The sequence below is a fragment of the Biomphalaria glabrata genome, chromosome 9 (genome assembly GCF_947242115.1).
Source record: "Biomphalaria glabrata chromosome 9, xgBioGlab47.1, whole genome shotgun sequence".
Lineage (NCBI taxonomy): Eukaryota > Metazoa > Mollusca > Gastropoda > Planorbidae > Biomphalaria > Biomphalaria glabrata.
This window is the reverse complement of record NC_074719.1, coordinates 26,725,645-26,745,211: the sequence shown is the minus strand read 5'-3', so window position 1 is coordinate 26,745,211 and position 19,567 is coordinate 26,725,645. Positions and strand designations below refer to the sequence as shown.

At 40.2% G+C, this 19,567-nt stretch overlaps 1 protein-coding gene across 2 annotated transcripts in view; it reads left to right on the top strand.

Moving 5' to 3' along the window:
• Positions 1-19,567, top strand: part of LOC106050951 (protein lava lamp-like) — a 105,467-nt gene that overhangs the window by 21,466 nt on the left and 64,434 nt on the right. The gene's annotated exons all lie outside the window — the stretch shown is intronic.

The following is a 19,567-nucleotide window of genomic DNA, read 5'->3' as shown; positions in this document are numbered from 1 at the left end:
CTCTCTCTTCGTCCTTTTTTTCTCTTTCATTGGTTGCCATATTCTCTTTTCAATACAGTGTACTTGTACCACTTGATCCACCATAGTTTTTTTAGTTGTGTGTGTGTGTGTCTTGGTGTGTGTGTGTGTGTGTGTGTGGTTGTTGGTCAAACAATTTACTTAGATGTATCACTTTCTTTTACTGTAAAGATTTTCTTTCACTTTGATGTATGTCTAGTTCGTAGAGAATGACTAGTTTTTCTGCAAGTTAGTTATTCTGTTGGTGTGACGTGTCAACTAACAACAATGTATATAGTGTAATTTCTAGAGTGTTTGTTCGTACTCAAAATCAACTGACTAAATTGATTCTTGTAAAAATAATTTGATACGTAAAATATAAATTGTTTTCATGAGCAATCTGTTACATGCATGGGTTATGTTGTTGGACCAGATATCTGTCAGTCTGTCTGTTATATAGATGTGTTATGTTGTTGACCAGATATCTGTCTGTCTGTCTGTTATATGGATGTGTTAAGTTGTTGAACCAGATATCTGTCAGTCTGTCTGTTATATGGATGTGTTAAGTTGTTGAACCAGATATCTGTCTGTCTGTCTGTTATATGGATGTGTTAAGTTGTTGAAACAGATATCTGTCAGTCTGTCTGTTATATGGATGTGTTATGTTGTTGGACCAGATATCTGTCAGTCTGTCTGTTATATGGATGTGTTATGTTGTTGGACCAGATATCTGTCAGTCTGTCTGTTATATGGATGTGTTTATGTTTTTGGACCAGATTGTCAGTTACATACTTGGGTTGTGTTTGGACAGGTATCTCTCAGTCTGTTTGTTATATGGATGTGTTTGGACAGGTATCTCTCAGTCTGTTTGTTATATGGATGTGTTTGGACAGGTATCTCTCAGTCTGTTTGTTATATGGATGTGTTTGGACAGGTATCTCTCAGTCTGTTTGTTATATGGTTGTGTTTGGACAGGTATCTCTCAGTCTGTTTGTTATATGGTTGTGTTTGGACAGGTATCTCTCAGTCTGTTTGTTATATGGTTGTGTTTGGACAGGTATCTCTCAGTCTGTTTGTTATATGGTTGTGTTTGGACAGGTATCTCTCAGTCTGTTTGTTATATGGTTGTGTTTGGACAGGTATCTCTCAGTCTGTCTGTTATATGGATGTGTTTGGACAGGTATCTCTCAGTCTGTTTGTTATATGGATGTGTTTGGACAGGTATCTCTCAGTCTGTCTGTTATATGGATGTGTTTGGACAGGTATCTCTCAGTCTGTCTGTTATATGGATGTGTTTGGACAGGTATCTCTCAGTCTGTCTGTTATATGGATGTGTTTGGACAGGTATCTCTCAGTCTGTCTGTTATATGGATGTGTTTGGACAGGTATCTCTCAGTCTGTCTGTTATATGGATGTGTTTGGACAGGTATCTCTCAGTCTGTCTGTTATATGGTTGTGTTTGGACAGGTATCTCTCAGTCTGTTTGTTATATGGATGTGTTTGGACAGGTATCTCTCAGTCTGTTTGTTATATGGATGTGTTTGGACAGGTATCTCTCAGTCTGTTTGTTATATGGATGTGTTTGGACAGGTATCTCTCAGTCTGTTTGTTATATGGTTGTGTTTGGACAGGTATCTCTCAGTCTGTTTGTTATATGGATGTGTTTGGACAGGTATCTCTCAGTCTGTTTGTTATATGGATGTGTTTGGACAGGTATCTCTCAGTCTGTCTGTTATATGGTTGTGTTTGGACAGGTATCTCTCAGTCTGTCTGTTATATGGTTGTGTTTGGACAGGTATCTCTCAGTCTGTTTGTTATATGGATATGTTTGGACAGATATCTCTCAGTCTGTCTGTTATATGGTTGTGTTTGGACAGGTATCTCTCAGTCTGTTTGTTTTATGCGTGGTATCTACAATTTGACAATTTATTTTCGGAGTCTGTTATTTACATAGTTTCTTGGCTTAGACTATGGCACAATCTTACTGAAACCTACAACTGTTTTTAAATAGTAATGTTGCCTTTACTTACCATTACATTAAGTTACCATTGCATTAAGTTACCATTACATTAAGTTACCATTGCATTAAGTTACCATTGCATTAAGTTACCATTACATTAAGTTACCATTGCATTAAGTTACCATTACATTAAGTTACCATTACATTAAGTTACCATTACATTAAGTTACCATTACATTAAGTTACCATTACATGAGTTAGTCACGTCCTGTAAGAATGTCGGCTGCTCCATGTGTCAATTAGAGACACCAGCAGACAGAGAAAACAAAGTTTGAAAGAGCCTAAATACGTCCTAAACAACTAGGAGGTCATCTCCCTTACTTATATTCAGTGGCGTAGATAGGGAGGGGGGTCCAAATTTGAAAATCCCTACCGGGCCCCCACTTGAGGGTTTCCTCCAAATGAATGTCTGAATTTTTGTTTACATTGACTATGAATCAAATGCCATCTTGCTATTCGTGTTGTTGTGTAAATGAGTGACCATGTATTCCACACTTTATTATTATTAAGTACATTATCTCATGTTATGACGTCGAATGTCGAGTGGCCCCTGAAGAGCCCAACCCAACCAAATCCCTTGCTACACCACTGTTCATATCTATCATACATTCGTGCTCTAACTAAATGTGGGATGTGACTATGCCCTAGAGTTGGTCACTAAATAAGTTTGTGTACGCTAGTGCTCTAACTAAATGTGTGATGTGACTATGCCCTAGAGTTGGTCACTAAATAAGTTTGTGTACGCTAGTGCTCTAACTAAATGTGGGATGTGACTATGCCCTAGACTTGGTCACTAAATAAGTTTGTGTACGCTAGTGCTCTAACTAAATGTGGGATGTGACTATGCCCTAGACTTGGTCACTAAATAAGTTTGTGTACGCTAGTGCTCTAACTAAATGTGGGATGTGACTATGCCCTAGACTTGGTCACTAAATAAGTTTGTGTACGCTAGTGCTCTAACTAAATGTGGGATGTGACTATGCCCTAGACTTGGTCACTAAATAAGTTTGTGTACGCTAGTGCTCTAACTAAATGTGGGATGTGACTATGCCCTAGACTTGGTCACTAAATAAGTTTTTGTACGCTAGTGCTCTAACTAAATGTGGGATGTGACTATGCCCTAGAATTGGTCACTAAATAAGTTTTTGTACGCTAGTGCTCTAACTAAATGTGGGATGTGACTATGCCCTAGAATTGGTCACTAAATAAGTTTTTGTACGCTAGTGCTCTAACTAAATGTGGGATGTGACTATGCCCTAGACTTGGTCACTAAATAAGTTTGTGTACGCTAGTGCTCTAACTAAATGTGGGATGTGACTATGCCCTAGACTTGGTCACTAAATAAGTTTGTGTACGCTAGTGCTCTAACTAAATGTGGGATGTGACTATGCCCTAGACTTGGTCACTAAATAAGTTTGTGTACGCTAGTGCTCTAACTAAATGTGGGATGTGACTATGCCCTAGACTTGGTCACTAAATAAGTTTTTGTACGCTAGTGCTCTAACTAAATGTGGGATGTGACTATGCCCTAGAGTTGGTCACTAAATAAGTTTGTGTACGCTAGTGCTCTAACTAAATGTGGGATGTGACTATGCCCTAGACTTGGTCACTAAATAAGTTTGTGTACGCTAGTGCTCTTACTAAATGTGGGATGTGACTATGCCCTATAGTTGGTCACCAAATAAGTTTTTGTACGCTAGTGCTCTTACTAAATGTGGGATGTGACTATGCCCTACAGTTGTTCACTAAATAAGTTTTTGTACGCTAGTGCTCTAACTAAATGTGGGATGTGACTATGCCCTACAGTTGTTCACTAAATAAGTTTTTGTACGCTAGTGCTCTAACTAAATGTGGGATGTGACTATGCCCTAGAGTTGGTCACTAAATAAGTTTTTGTACGCTAGTGCTCTAACTAAATGTGGGATGTGACTATGCCCTAGAGTTGGTCACCAAATAAGTTTGTGTACGCTAGTGCTCTAACTAAATGTGGGATGTGACTATGCCCTAGACTTGGTCACTAAATAAGTTTGTGTACGCTAGTGCTCTTACTAAATGTGTGATGTGACTATGCCCTAGACTTGGTCACTAAATAAGTTTTTGGTCTGTATTCTGTTAACACTTCTCCTAACTGACATGAACAGTAGGGAGATGTTGAACTATTTCATTCGTTGCCAGCATTTCAGTGCTGGCTGACAAGATAAAATTTCAAACATCTCCTTGATTTGGCTAAAAATAGAACTTTTTTGTGGTATAATTAGCTTCATCCTTACGATGAGTCAATCGAATATCTATTCTTATGTATATTACGTCATGGGCGTAGACAGGATTTTTTTCTGGGATGAGTGAACCCCAACCACCCCCCGGCTACGCCCATGTATTACATTCTTATTAGAATATACTGAATAAAAAAGAAACAAAGTGATATGCTCTTTCTTTCTATTAAAAACATGCCCCAACAATTTGTTTCATTCTTTTATTTCACACAGTCAAAGGTATCCAATTTAGCGGGTGCCTCTAACCAACTTAAAAGCTCTTATTCATCTTATAAGACTCACCATTCTCTCGCTCTATGAGCCACAGTGCAGTGTAAATGGCTATACCCACAGGACACACTGTCACTAAGGGGAGACCATAAATGCTTCTTAAATCCACAAGCGTAAAAAATGTGTAAAAAGAGATGAGAATTTCCAAGATCTAGATCTAGCTTTTGACTGCGCTTGAGACGATGGTTAAGTAGTTCTAGTCTCACTTTGTAAGCTTGTGTCAACAATGCTGCGGATCTTTTAGTTACAGCAACTGTCTCCTAGAAGGCTCGGAATTAGGGTTGTACAATGTGTGTGTGGACACAGCCTCGAGGCGAATGGAAAGGGCCTTGATGCTGCAGAGGACTCAGGATTGAATATACGAGTATACATCATTGATTAGAGCTGTTCTTCTACCTGAATAATACATTTTCATTTGTCAATTTTCTCAGAACTTTAGCATACTGTCAAAACTCAGTCACTGCTGATAGGAAACTGTATTTCTTTCTGTCCCTATTTTATAATCCAGATTTGATTCACAGTAATCTCCCTTAAGACTTAAAGTCAAGCCCTTGCCAAAGAAAGACAAACAAAATGAAGAGAAAAACGAACTATACCACCGATGGACAATGGCTTTGTCTTGGTTACATCTGGCAAAATATTCATGTCTCAGCTGGGTTTCTATGGTAGTGGGAGAGACTGCACTCACCCTTAGATCTTTTGTACAAGATTTGTAAGTAGCTATATAACTGAAGGTTCCGTTGGAAAGTTTCGACTTTTGAAAGTATTTTTGACTAGACTAGTTGTCTCACAGCGTAGTAGACACCCCACTCACTATACTAGTTGTCTCACAGCGTAGTAGACACCCCACTCACTATACTAGTTGTCTCACAGCGTAGTAGACACCCCAATCACTAGACTAGTTGTCTCACAGCGTAGTAGACACCCCACTCACTATACTAGTTGTCTCACAGCGTAGTAGACACCCCACTCACTATACTAGTTGTCTCACAGCGTAGTATACCCCCCCTCACTAGACTAGTTGTCTCACAGCGTAGTATACCCCCCCTCACTAGACTAGTTGTCTCACAGCGTAGTATACCCCCCCCCCTTTCACTAGACGAGTTGTCTCACAGCGTAGTATACCCCCCCTCACTAGACCAGTTGTCTCACAGCGTAGTATACCCCCCTCACTATACTAGTTGTCTCACAGCGTAGTAGACGCCACCCCCCCTCACTATACTAGTTGTCTCACAGCGTAGTAGACGCCACCCCCCCTCACTATACTAGTTGTCTCACAGCGTAGTAGACGCCACCCCCCCTCACTATACTAGTTGTCTCACAGCGTAGTAGACGCCACCCCCCCTCACTATACTAGTTGTCTCACAGCGTAGTAGACGCCACCCCCCTCACTATACTAGTTGTCTCACAGCGTAGTATACGCCACCCCCCCTCACTATACTAGTTGTCTCACAGCGTAGTAGACGCCACCCCCCCCCCCTCACTATACTAGTTGTCTCACAGCGTAGTAGACGCCCCCCCCCTCACTAGACTAGTTGTCTCACAGCGTAGTATACGCCACCCCCCCTCACTATACTAGTTGTCTCACAGCGTAGTAGACGCCACCCCCCCCCCCTCACTATACTAGTTGTCTCACAGCGTAGTAGACGCCCCCCCCTCACTAGACTAGTTGTCTCACAGCGTAGTATACGCCACCCCCCCCTCACTATACTAGTTGTCTCACAGCGTAGTAGACGCCACCCCCCCTCACTATACTAGTTGTCTCACAGCGTAGTAGACGCCACCCCCCCCTCACTATACTAGTTGTCTCACAGCGTAGTAGACGCCAACCCCCCTCACTATACTAGTTGTCTCACAGCGTAGTAGACGCCACCCCCCCCTCACTATACTAGTTGTCTCACAGCGTAGTAGACGCCACCCCCCCTCACTATACTAGTTGTCTCACAGCGTAGTAGACGCCACCCCCCCTCACTATACTAGTTGTCTCACAGCGTAGTAGACGCCACCCCCCCTCACTATACTAGTTGTCTCACAGCGTAGTATACCCCCCTCACTATACTAGTTGTCTCACAGCGTAGTAGACGCCACCCCCCCTCACTATACTAGTTGTCTCACAGCGTAGTAGACGCCACCCCCCCTCACTATACTAGTTGTCTCACAGCGTAGTAGACGCCACCCCCCCTCACTATACTAGTTGTCTCACAGCGTAGTAGACGCCACCCCCCCCCCTCACTATACTAGTTGTCTCACAGCGTAGTAGACGCCCCCCCCCTCACTAGACTAGTTGTCTCACAGCGTAGTATACGCCACCCCCCCTCACTATACTAGTTGTCTCACAGCGTAGTAGACGCCACCCCCCCCTCACTATACTAGTTGTCTCACAGCGTAGTAGACGCCACCCCCCCCTCACTAGACTAGTTGTCTCACAGCGTAGTATACGCCACCCCCCCCCTCACTATACTAGTTGTCTCACAGCGTAGTAGACGCCACCCCCCCTCACTATACTAGTTGTCTCACAGCGTAGTAGACGCCACCCCCCCTCACTATACTAGTTGTCTCACAGCGTAGTAGACGCCACCCCCCCTCACTATACTAGTTGTCTCACAGCGTAGTAGACGCCACCCCCCCCTCACTATACTAGTTGTCTCACAGCGTAGTAGACGCCACCCCCCCTCACTATACTAGTTGTCTCACAGCGTAGTAGACGCCAACCCCCCTCACTATACTAGTTGTCTCACAGCGTAGTAGACGCCACCCCCCCCCCCTCACTATACTAGTTGTCTCACAGCGTAGTAGACGCCAACCCCCCTCACTATACTAGTTGTCTCACAGCGTAGTAGACGCCACCCCCCCTCACTATACTAGTTGTCTCACAGCGTAGTAGACGCCACCCCCCCTCACTATACTAGTTGTCTCACAGCGTAGTAGACGCCACCCCCCCTCACTATACTAGTTGTCTCACAGCGTAGTAGACGCCACCCCCCCCTCACTATACTAGTTGTCTCACAGCGTAGTAGACGCCAACCCCCCTCACTATACTAGTTGTCTCACAGCGTAGTAGACGCCACCCCCCCCCCCACTATACTAGTTGTCTCACAGCGTAGTAGACGCCACCCCCCCTCACTATACTAGTTGTCTCACAGCGTAGTAGACGCCACCCCCCCTCACTATACTAGTTGTCTCACAGCGTAGTAGACGCCAACCCCCTCCAACCCCCTTTTTTTTTTCGAGCCTCTCTCTCTGTCGCTGCGAAAGTTACGTGAGGTAACTCTAGTGCGACTTGCAGAAATAAAAGAGTTATCTTTCCGTGACTTTTTCATCGTGGTGTCCGGCATGATTGGGCCACGAAGAGAATTATTTATATACGTAAACGGTACTACAGCTATAGTAATTTTTTTTTTTTTTTTTTTTTTTTTTTTTTTTTTTACATAATTGGTAAAGCAGATGTGTAACAAAATTATGGTTTTAACCTCATTTCTTCCTGGTGGTACCTGAGTTATTTTACATCCTCAGTATTTCCGTTCTTTAACCTGTTCATTGTGTTTTATAAGGACTTGCTAAATATGCAGTGATTAGTTACCTCCTTCTATTCATTCAAATATTATAATGTATTTATGAGGTATTTATTTTAAATATAAAGCGGATCCTTTAGCTGAACGCTTCAACTACATAGCAAAACAAACACGTGAATAAGACAAGTGAGACTGTTTTAATCATTAGCATCTTGATTAAATTAATAAATTACTTTTGATTTGTTAAATTTTCTATTCTTTAAAGTAAATGTCCCACACAATAAGATTCAAGCGGCTCACATCACGTGATATTAGTAGACTTGTATGTTGTATGGAATTATTTCCCCTAGCACACTTCTGTACCGGACGAGCTTCTCAAACTGCACGGGAAACAGAAAGTATTGGTTCAGACAGTCGGTTAGATTCATCTGAACTCGTTGTATTCATTCCCCAAGGAAATACAAGTGTAACATATACAACTGTACATACACAGAGAGAAATACAATTCTTGGTTAAAATATATTGCCAGTGTCAAGTGTCGCTGTAAGTTTGCACAGAAAACTAGTAGATTTAGTCCTCCATCTCAATAGCTCTTGTGTCTATAGTAGTTCGTGTTTGGTGCACATTGATGTGTTTATTTTTTTAGGAGTATCTGTTTATAGTTGACATGTTTTGATGTGTTTATATGGTGTGGAGTTTGTTTGTTTGTTTGTTTTTAGTATTTGTATATAGTGAACACTTCAATCTGTTTATTTATTTAAGATGGTCAGTAACTAATGTTATTATTTGATGACATAGTTTCTGTGAGTTGTGTTTAAAAACGGATCCATTGTTTTATCTTCTGCCCCATAACATATGGGTTTAGCCTGTATGTTTATGGGCACCTATGTTACTACCATCTGTGTGTCTCTACCACAATTACATGTGGATGTTATCACCCACCTTTTAGATCCACGCCTGTTACCAGCTGGCGAAGTGCCCTGTATCACAGAATTGACATTATACCACTGCGTCACTTGACTGCAACGTAGCAACCTGTGGGCAATGAAGACGAATAGCTCGTTGCCACGTCGTACAGACTTTTGTCTTTGGCAACGAGCTATTGGTCTTCATTGCCTACAGTTTGTGACGTCACAGGTCAGTGTTGAGGCCTTCTATTACGAATGGTCTTGCTTCAATCACCCAGAGAGAGAGAGAGAGAGAGAGAGAGAGAGAGAGAGAGTGTGTGTGTGTGTGTGTGTGTGTGTGTGTGTGTGCGCGCGCGCGCGCTTTAACTAGTGGAAACGATCATTGGACTTCTGATGAAATAGAACAAATGTGTCCACATAGCAAACAATTTGGTTACAACCCTTCCATGGAAAAAGGTCTATTCATAAACTCTCTGTAGATCTTGTAAATGTTGCAGGTGGAAAGAGCCATATTGGCCTTGCTCTTTAAAAAGAGAACAATTCTCTTGTCATTCTAAGGCCACGAGAATGCCTATAAAAGTTTCTGTAACGATGACAAGATATACAAGAGTGATATATTTGTGTTGCTCGTCAATAAACCTCAATAAACAAATGATGGTCCAACCCGCGGTCTAATGTCTTAGAAAACGAATGTCTAACTTATACATAATGTATTGGTCGCTAAATTAAAGTACTAGGTAGTCGATTATGTCTGGATTGTCTCCACGGATCTCTGTGACTTTGCTAGCACGGAAATTCTGTTGGTATCGATTCTTTTCGGAAGGGCGATAATGAGTAGGCTGTGAGAAAGTTGGTGTGTGTCTGATGGAGAATACAAGTCATAATACTTAGTTACGTTCAATGGGTGGCGCTGGGTACTTCGACGGAAGGGGTACTGCGAGGGAGGGTGTACTGCGAGGGAGGGTGTACTGCGAGGGAGGGTGTACTGCGAGGGAGGAAAGTTGACGTGAGGGGTCATGTTCTAAGTTAAGATGCTAACAAACATGCGCAGTAACTCTTTCTCCGAGTGTCTCTGTATTTTGGTTGGTCAACGAGGCGGGCAAGGGGTCCTTTCCGACTGACTATTCTGACACTCATAAGGGGTTTAAGTCGGTCCAGCATGATGGATGACCCTCCCCCAACTGGGACACAACTTTAGTTCTCTTTTGGCAGCGTATCATGAAGTGTGCGCATCTGCGATGGAGTTCAAGGAAGACAGGATATGCGACGTGACAAAAATCTGCTCCCCCCCCCCACACACACACACAAACATACAGACACATAAACACACACACATGCACATTTTTTTGTGTCAGTTTTCTAAGTGCATGGTGGGTGTAAAGTAGAATTCTCAAATAGCATTGCAAATATCTTACAGTCAGACAGTGGCCTAAGAATAAGAGTGAAGGATAATGTACAAATAAGAATGAAAGATAATGTGCAAATAAGAATGAAAGATAATGTACAAATAAGAATGAAAGATAATGTGCAAATAAGAATGAAAGATAATGTACAAATAAGAATGAAAGATAATGTACAAATAAGAATGAAAGATAATGTACAAATAAGAATGAAAGATAATGTACAAATAAGAATGAAAGATAATGTACAAAAAATAAGAATGAAAGATAATGTACAAATAAGAATGAAAGATAATGTACAAAAAATAAGAATAAAAGATAATGTACAAAAAATAAGAATGAAAGATAATGTGCAAATTATAATGAAAGATAGTGTACAAATAAGAATGAAGGATGATGAAAAATGCAACAAACACATACAATAAACAAACATACACATTTCGTCCCCAACCCATGATGAACATTTCTCTCTCACAGCCACCATTAGGCCAACACCTTCAAGTTAGTCCTACATGGACATCAAGCACCAGCCACCATTATGATTAGGCCAACACCTTCAAGTTAGTCCTACATGGACATCAAGCAGAATGCGACAAACACATGAAAATACTGTTTAACAGATAAACTTGCTTGGACTCTAGATGCAAGCTACACTTTGACGGGATCTCCTACACTACTCTATCATTGCACTGCATTGTCAAGTACAATCCAAACGTCTAAAGTAGCAAAGAAAGAGTAGGATCACTGAATGCATGTTTGATTAATAGTCAGTACATACACATCACTATTTTTTAAACTATATTCAGCAATAGACTATTACTAACATCGAAAATTACACCAGAAATTAATTCTACTCGGACATGAAAGATATATTAATTTATCATTAGGAACTACGAAGAGGATCGTTGAGCAGGGTTTTTTACGGATTTTCTATGTATTATAATGAAGCAAAATTAATTAACGAGATATGCACTATAGAAAACAACTTATGAAAGGTACAAATTCATCACAGGGGAGGTAAATATAAATAAGGCAAGAGAGCTGTTAACTTTTGCGTTTTGTATTTTCTGAGATGATAAGCAAATAAAATATTTATTCCTTTGAGACTTTACTCTCAAAAAAAGTATTTAATAAAACAAAATGAATCAAGAGATTGATCGTAAGAAGTGCTAATTAGATTTATAGCTACACATACAGCAGCTTGTTTTGTGTTTAAGCCATTACATCTTAACGTCCGCCATATGACGTTTTCTATTATTTGATTGCAATATAACAGAAGCCAACACAATGAATGGTATCAAACATCAGCAGACATGTTACTCAAACATTCCGTGTCTAAAACCAGGCGACACACAGTCTTCTTACTACACATGACGGTTAACTCAAACGGCCCTAAGGGATATCTGTGCTAGAGTTGGCTGCCAATGGGAGATACAAATGAAAATGAAATATTCTAATAGAAGGAAATGGAGTCTGGGAGAGGGGAGGGTGGGAGTTACTTGAATGAGAACTGGGATAGATGGGTCACAAGAAAGGAAAAAGGGGGAGGGGGGGGGGGGGTAGATGTACAGAAGAGTAGAAAGACAAGAAGAAACATGTGACCAGAGTGGATAGCTAGCTAGAAACTGGGCTCAACCCTGAGGAAGGCTAAGAGTGAGAAGGGAAAGAAGAGACATTAAAGAGTGAAAACAAGAGAAGGAAGAAAAAGAGAGAGAAAGAGAGAAAGAAAGAATGAGAGAAAGAAAGAATTAGAAAAAGAAAGGATAAAAGAGAGAAAGAATGAGAGAAAGAAAGGATAAAAGAGAGAAAGAATGAGAGAAAGAAAGGATAAAAGAGAGAAAGAATGAGAGAAAGAAAGGATAAAAGAGAGAAAGAATGAGAGAAAGAAAGGATAAAAGAGAGAAAGAATGAGAGAAAGAAAGGATAAAAGAGAGAAAGAATGAGAGAAAGAAAGAATACAGTCCTAACCTTTTCTTTTACTTGTAATTTATCACTGAATCATCTCTATCCCTACTCAGTGTAAATAAATCTCAACTAAAACTTGCCACTTGTTGCTATGGTAATATCCTCCTTCCTCTAGCGAGAGAACATATTTGTGTTGATCATTTGTAACAGAGCCTCGTTTTGATTATTTGTTTCTCTTTAGATCGCCACTCAGCTCCCCAGATTAAAACAAAATACTTGACAATGGACAGAATACGAAAGTGTTTCTGTGTGTGCGTGCGTGTGCGTGTGTTTATGTGCGCGTTTATTTTTTCATGACTCGAGACAAGTTTGACTGCGTGTATGATGAGACGAATACAAAATGTTTCAAGTCTCAATTTGATTTCTGTTTCAATCTCAAATAGAGAAAATGTAGAATGCTGGAGATCGTAAAAAAAAAAAAAAAAAAAAAAAAAAAACAAGGTTACAAAAGACAGTTTGTGTGGAAACACAAACTCAAAATCGGCCCCCGAAGTGGTCCACCCAGGCAGGCTTTAATATTTTCAGAAAGAACATCCGAATGAAATTCTATCAAAGACAAATGAGAGATAAGAATGGAGAAAGAAGGTTAACAGATCTTGTGTAGTGCCCCAACGGTCCAGCAGATTAAAGGATAGGTGAAAGTGAATGTAAAGATAGATGTTCCCCTGGCCTAACTAGTTCCCCTTTCAGACCTTGTAGTCTATAGGGCAGTTGGTGTAAAGTTCATCTGTTTTTGTGGCCTACGGTTAACGTGGGTGTCATGTAGCCAGCACAACGACCAACCGCCTTTACTTTTCCCCAACTAATGTCAGGTACCCCTTAGAGCTGAGTGGACTGAGAGGCTCGCAAAGATTCCAAAGTTAAAAATCCCAGTCTTCACCAGGATTCGAAACCGGGACCCCCGGTTCGGAAGCCAAGGGCTTTACCGCTCTGCCTCTGCCACCGCGCCTCCCCTGGCCTTACTGATGCCTTACACATGATATTTTTTTTTTTGAAAAGACTATCTCTTATTTGAATCCTTAAAAAAAAAAAAAAAAAAAAAATGAATTACACTATGAAAATATCATTAATAAATAAAGTTTATAACATTACTATTCGTTTTAAATTAGGTCTAACTTATAATGCATACTAATTAGCTTTTTCTATTTAAAAAAATACTTGCATAACTGATTTTAAAAATGAGATTTTTCGCTTTCAGAAAAAAAGGAGCCGTTGCATCAGAACTTTGAATGGTCTAAAATATTGTGATTTTCTAGTTTGAATATATTTTCTTGTTTACGAGATCTAAACGGGACGACGGACAGACGGACAGACATTTCACACAAAACTAATAGCGTCTTTTCCCCTTTCGGGGGCCACTAAAAATAAAAAATAAATACGAGAAACTCCCGTAAATATTTAAATATAAAAAGGTGTGTCAACAATTTGTTAAAAATTTCTAAGCGTTTTGATTTCTTGTTAATGTGTTATCAAAATGCAATCAGCATTGAATCAATCTCAAACGCTGAGTAAGTCAATGACTACAACTGTGAAATGAAGTCACATTCAGACATATGAGATTAAGACTTATTCTTCAAATCATAGTTATAACGCCCCTACTAGACGAACAAGTATGAATGTACTCCCCCCACTTTGCCAACTGAGGGGTTTGAGCGAGACCAATCATAATAGAAGGCCTCAACAATGACCTTCGACGCCACAACCTGTGGGCTGTATAGACCAATAGCTCGTTGCCACGTCACAGATAGTCCTCAGGACCGGGATCTCTCCCATATTTTCAGATATTCGTCAACATCTTTATCATAATGAAAGTTTTTGCTCATGTTGACTTGTAAGTACATATAAATAAGGGGGCGCAGTGGCTGAGTGGTTAAGCGCATGGTTTCCGAACCTGATTTTCTGAGTTCGATTCTCGGATTTTGAATTTTTGAAATTCAGGATTTTTAGGACGCCCCTGGCTCACCCTAACTCGAATGGGTGTGTTAGTCGTTGTGCTGGCCACATGCTCTTATAATATAAGAATAAAAGACACCTTGCTTGTTAACTGTTGGCCAAAGAAACAGATGGCCTTAAATATAATCTGCCCTATAGATTGCAAGGTATGAAATGGGAACATTTTTTTCAAAGTTATGGTTCAATGTTCTATGTATTATTGCTACTTGACTTTTAAGTCTTCTGTCTCTAGTTACTTATTTTACTAACGGTTTAACTCCAGTCCTCTGTGAATATTTGTTAGTTCTAAATCTCACTCTATTTCTAGTCTTTTCTAGTTTCAAAACCTTGTATGTCAGTGTGAACCAAAACAACCAACAAAATTTTTTGTTTCAAGTCAAACGTTGACTTTAAAATAAGAAACTAACATGATGGTAAAAGAAGTGTGTGCTAAAATCAAACTCAGGGGCGGCTCCTATGGGCTAGTCGAAGGCTGTAAGTATGACTGGTATGCAATATCACTTCAGCAAATGTAATTTAAAAACAAACTTTTTCTTGAAAGTAGCTAAATGGCCTCTAAACAAAACCGTTAATCCGTACCGTAAGCATAATCACATTTATTTGCGTTCCTGCCATCACAATTAATATCTTATTTCTCATATCGAAAAGGATTTCTTTTTTCTTTTCCAGTTTTTTAAAACTACTGTATCACACACGAATGTAGAAGTTAGTTTGCATTTTCGATATCAATCAAAATAATTAATTACCAATAGTTAATGAACTAATTGGTTAGTTTTTAAAATTTATTCATATTTTGTTTTATATAATAAATAATTGTTTAAAATTTCAACTTGATCCGAGAATGTCTGTGTGTGAAGTAAAGTGTTCAACTAACTTAAGGGACGAAACCCTACTATTTAGCCTGATCTGTGATGACTAACTTCACTTGTTGGTCTCAAACAAAATAATTACCTACCAGTAAGTAATTGAGAAATTGGTTAACGATTATTATTTTTTTGTTTATTGTTTCAAGCTATGCTAATAAATAATTGTGCAAAGTTTCAACTTGATCCGAGAATGGATATGGTAGAAATAAGATGTTCAAACTTTTTACCAGACAGACAGAAAGGCAGACAGAGTGAGTTGTTATAAGCTTTGTGAAAATGGCAATGAACTTGTATAATATTCAATGAGCACCTACGCACACATACACATGAGTTAAACATACCAACTAGAGTCCGTTTCTCCAGTTTAAGGTGACCTGATCAGGCCAGACCAAAGCCATGTGCAAGATGTCAGGAAAAGTAATTGATCGGAGAGCCGTTCGAATTTGGTAATTCTGAACAGGTCCCGCCTCCCCTAGAGTTGTATTTATTGTTTAACCCCAGACATATAGCTTGTGCCAAGTGTCTGTAACTAAATGCCCTTGTTAATTAATGAGATAGAGATATATCAGAAGGCGATCAATAAATAACAAAGGGAGAGAATCCTTATTATCCGTGCTCTTTAGTTTTTTTTTAAACTTTCCTTTTCAGATCTCAGACCTTGCCATCTATAGGGCAGATAATGTTAAGGTCATCTGTTTCTTAGGCCAACAATTATCGAGCACGGTGTCATGTGGTCAGCACAACGACCAATCGTTTTTACTTTCCCCAACTAAAGTCCCATTAAATTTGGATGCACTCAGGGGAGCCCTAAAAATCCCGAAATTTAAAATCCCAGTCTTCACTGAGATTCGAACCTAGAGCCCTAGATTCCGAAGCCAAGCGCTTTCCTGCTCAGGCACCACGCCCCTTGAACCCTAACTTAAAAATTCTAAAATCAAAACCTGGTCGAGAAGAGGCAGCTTTAGCAAAGGATGGCCACGAATATTTACAAGAAGGACTGAAGACGACAAAAAATATCTTTATCTCTCCCCCCTAAGGCGAGGGACATGAAGTGGTTGCCCCACTCGCCACCCATAAGGCGGCCTCTGGCTGGAGGCATTTTTAGCGGCCTCCGAAAGGGAAAAAGATGCTATTATTTTTGTGTGGCCTGTCCGTCCGTCTGTCCGTCCGTCTGTCCGTCCGTCCGTCCCGTTTAGATATCAGAAACTAAAAGAGAAAATGAAAATCGGACATCATGATATTTTAGATCATTTACTGTTCTGATGCAACGGCTACTTTTTTCATTTCTGAATGCAAAAAATCTAATTTTTAAATCACTTTTGCAAGCATTTGTTTCATAAAAATACACCATTTTTACAACTATTCACTATTAATAGTAACAAACACTGGAGGCTTTATTTAGTAGGAAGATACTTTACTTACCATTTTTAACACATTTATGTAAATGGTTTTAGATTTTTGGTCAATACAATTGTATTGCAAAGTTATGTAAGTTCTGCCATACTAAATACTACATTTACAAGAAAAATGTTAACTTTTTTTTTTAAAGAGAAAAATCTATTTACCATGCAAATAGGTTGGACATAATTAAAAACAACAATTAATAAGTAGTTTTTCATATTATCGCGTGAACTGCAAAATAATACATACACATGCAACACAAAACTAAAGGTATTTTTTTTTATACGGAAATGTTTTTTTCTTGAGGCTTTGACCCTTTAACAAAAACAATTAGATCAATTCGATACCCATTATAAGACATCTAACTTCACATTCACTTTCACCTATCCCTTGGTCTGCAGGACCTTTGGGGTACCACACAGGATCTGTCAACCTTCTTTCTCCATTCTTCTCTGGCATTTGCCTTTGATAGAATTTCATTATGATGTTCTTTCTGAAAATATTGAAACCTGCCTTTTTCCTGCCTGGGTGGACCACTTCGGGGGCCGATTTTGAGTTTGTGTTTCCACACAAACTGTCTTTGTAACCTTGTTTTGTTTTATGCTAGTGGCATTAGATCATGAATTGGGTTACTTGAATCAGCCATGAAAACTGATGGTTTAACAAAGTTTAAGTCTCTAACCGGCATGCACGACTAGATGAAGACATCGATACGCCTAGGCAAGGCTACGTCAAAGTGCGTAGGACGTAATTACCTTCTCTTTTGGAGGAACGTCTGTAATTGATAAGATTTGTTCTACTGGGCTGCCGAGGCAATAGACTTTGTGCGAGGAAGTTAGGAGCTTCGTTTATGTTTCATAATGACTTGATGTGTACTGTTGGCTTGATGTGTACTGTTGGCTTGATGTGTACTGTTGGCTTGATGTGTACTGTTGGCTTGATGTGTACTGTTGGCTTGATGTGTTCAGTTGTCTGGATGTGTACTGTTGGCTTGATGTGTACTGTTGGCTTGATGTGTTCAGTTGTCTGGATGTGTACTGTTGGCTTGATGTGTACTGTTGGCTTGATGTGTACTGTTGGCTGGATGTGTACTGTTGGCTGGATGTGTACTGTTGGCTGGATGTGTACTGTCGGCTTGATGTGTACTGTTGGCTTGATGTGTACTGTTGGCTGGATGTGTTCAGTTGTCTGGATGTGTACTGTTGGCTTGATGTGTACTGTTGGCTTGATGTGTACTGTTGGCTTGATGTGTACTGTTGGCTTGATGTGTACTGTTGGCTTGATGTGTACTGTTGGCTTGATGTGTTCAGTTGTCTCGATGTGTACTGTTGGCTTGATGTGTACTATTGGCTTGATGTGTACTGTTGGCTTGATGTGTACTGTTGGCTGGATGTGTACTGTTGGCTTGATGTGTACTGTTGGCTTGATGTGTACTGTTGGCTTGATGTGTACTGTTGGCTGGATGTGTACTGTTGGCTTGATGTGTACTGTTGGCTAGATGTGTACTGTTGGCTAGATGTGTACTGTTGGCTTGATGTGTACTGTTGGCTTGATGTGTTCAGTTGTCTGGATTTGTACTGTTGGCTTGATGTGTACTGTTGGCTTGATGTGTACTGTTTGCTTGATGTGTACTGTTGGCTTGATTTGTGCTGTTAGCTTGATGTGTACTGTTGGCTTGATGTGTACTGTTGGCTTGATGTGTACTGTTTGCTTGATGTGTACTGTTGGCTTGATTTGTGCTGTTAGCTTGATGTGTACTGTTGGCTTGATGTGTACTGTTGGCTTGATGTGTACTGTTGGCTTGATGTGTACTGTTGGCTTGATGTGTACTGTTCGCTGGATGTGTACTGTTCGCTGGATGTGTACTGTTGGCTGGATGTGTACTGTTGGCTTGATTTGTGCTGTTAGCTTGATGTGTACTGTTGGCTTGATGTGTACTGTTGGCTTGATGTGTACTGTTGGCTTGATTTGTACTGTTGGCTTGATGTGTACTGTTGGCTGGATGTGTACTTCTGGCTTGATGTGTACTGTTGGCTTGATGTATACTGTTGGCTTGATGTGTACTGTTGGCTGGATGTGTACTGTTGGCTTAATGTGTACTGTTGGCTGGATGTGTACTGTTGGCTGGATGTGTACTGTTGGCTGGATGTGTACTGTTGGCTTGATGTGTACTGTTGGCTTGATGTGTACTGTTGGCTTTATGTGTACTACTGGCTTGATGTGTACTGTTGGCTTGATGTGTACTGTTGTCTTGATGTGTACTGTTGGCTTGATGTGTACTGTTGGCTTAATGTGTACTGTTGGCTGGATGTGTACTGTTGGCTGGATGTGTACTGTTGGCTTGATGTGTACTGTTGGCTTGATGTGTACTGTTGGCTTTATGTGTACTACTGGCTTGATGTGTACTACTGGCTTGATGTGTAGGATTACTGTTGGCTTGATGTGTACTGTTGGCTAGTTGGCTTGATGTGTACACTATAATCTTAATATAATGTTAAACTTTGCGGGCCATTAACTCCTTGTATTTGAAGCCCCCAAATGTTTTATTTTTTTATTTTTTGAGAACCTCTTAGAATGTGACGAAAAAGAGTATGAGTATTTGTCTTCGATTAGCAAACCTTCCTATGTAGATGTTCCCATGCAAAATGTCAAGGTCAGCTAAGAAGCTGCCAACTGTCACATGTTGTCAAGACGTACGTGCTGGCTAGAGAGTAGCTAGACATCCACTGTGCAGGGTTTTGATCGGCTCAGTTGGCGGCACTGACAGTGATGACAGTAGCACTCCAACTAGTAACCTTTACTCTAATGTCTCACTTAACATCTTCCGGTCTGCGTGGTATGTGCTTGCAAGGTACTCCATGTGTTCACTAGTAGATCTCTAGTTTAGTCATCCTTACCATATAAAGACTCACAATAAGTAGAAGGTGCTATAACGTCAGAATGTAGTGTGATCTCAGAATTAGAAAGAGTCTCTCAGTTCAATACTGGATGTAGTATTTCCA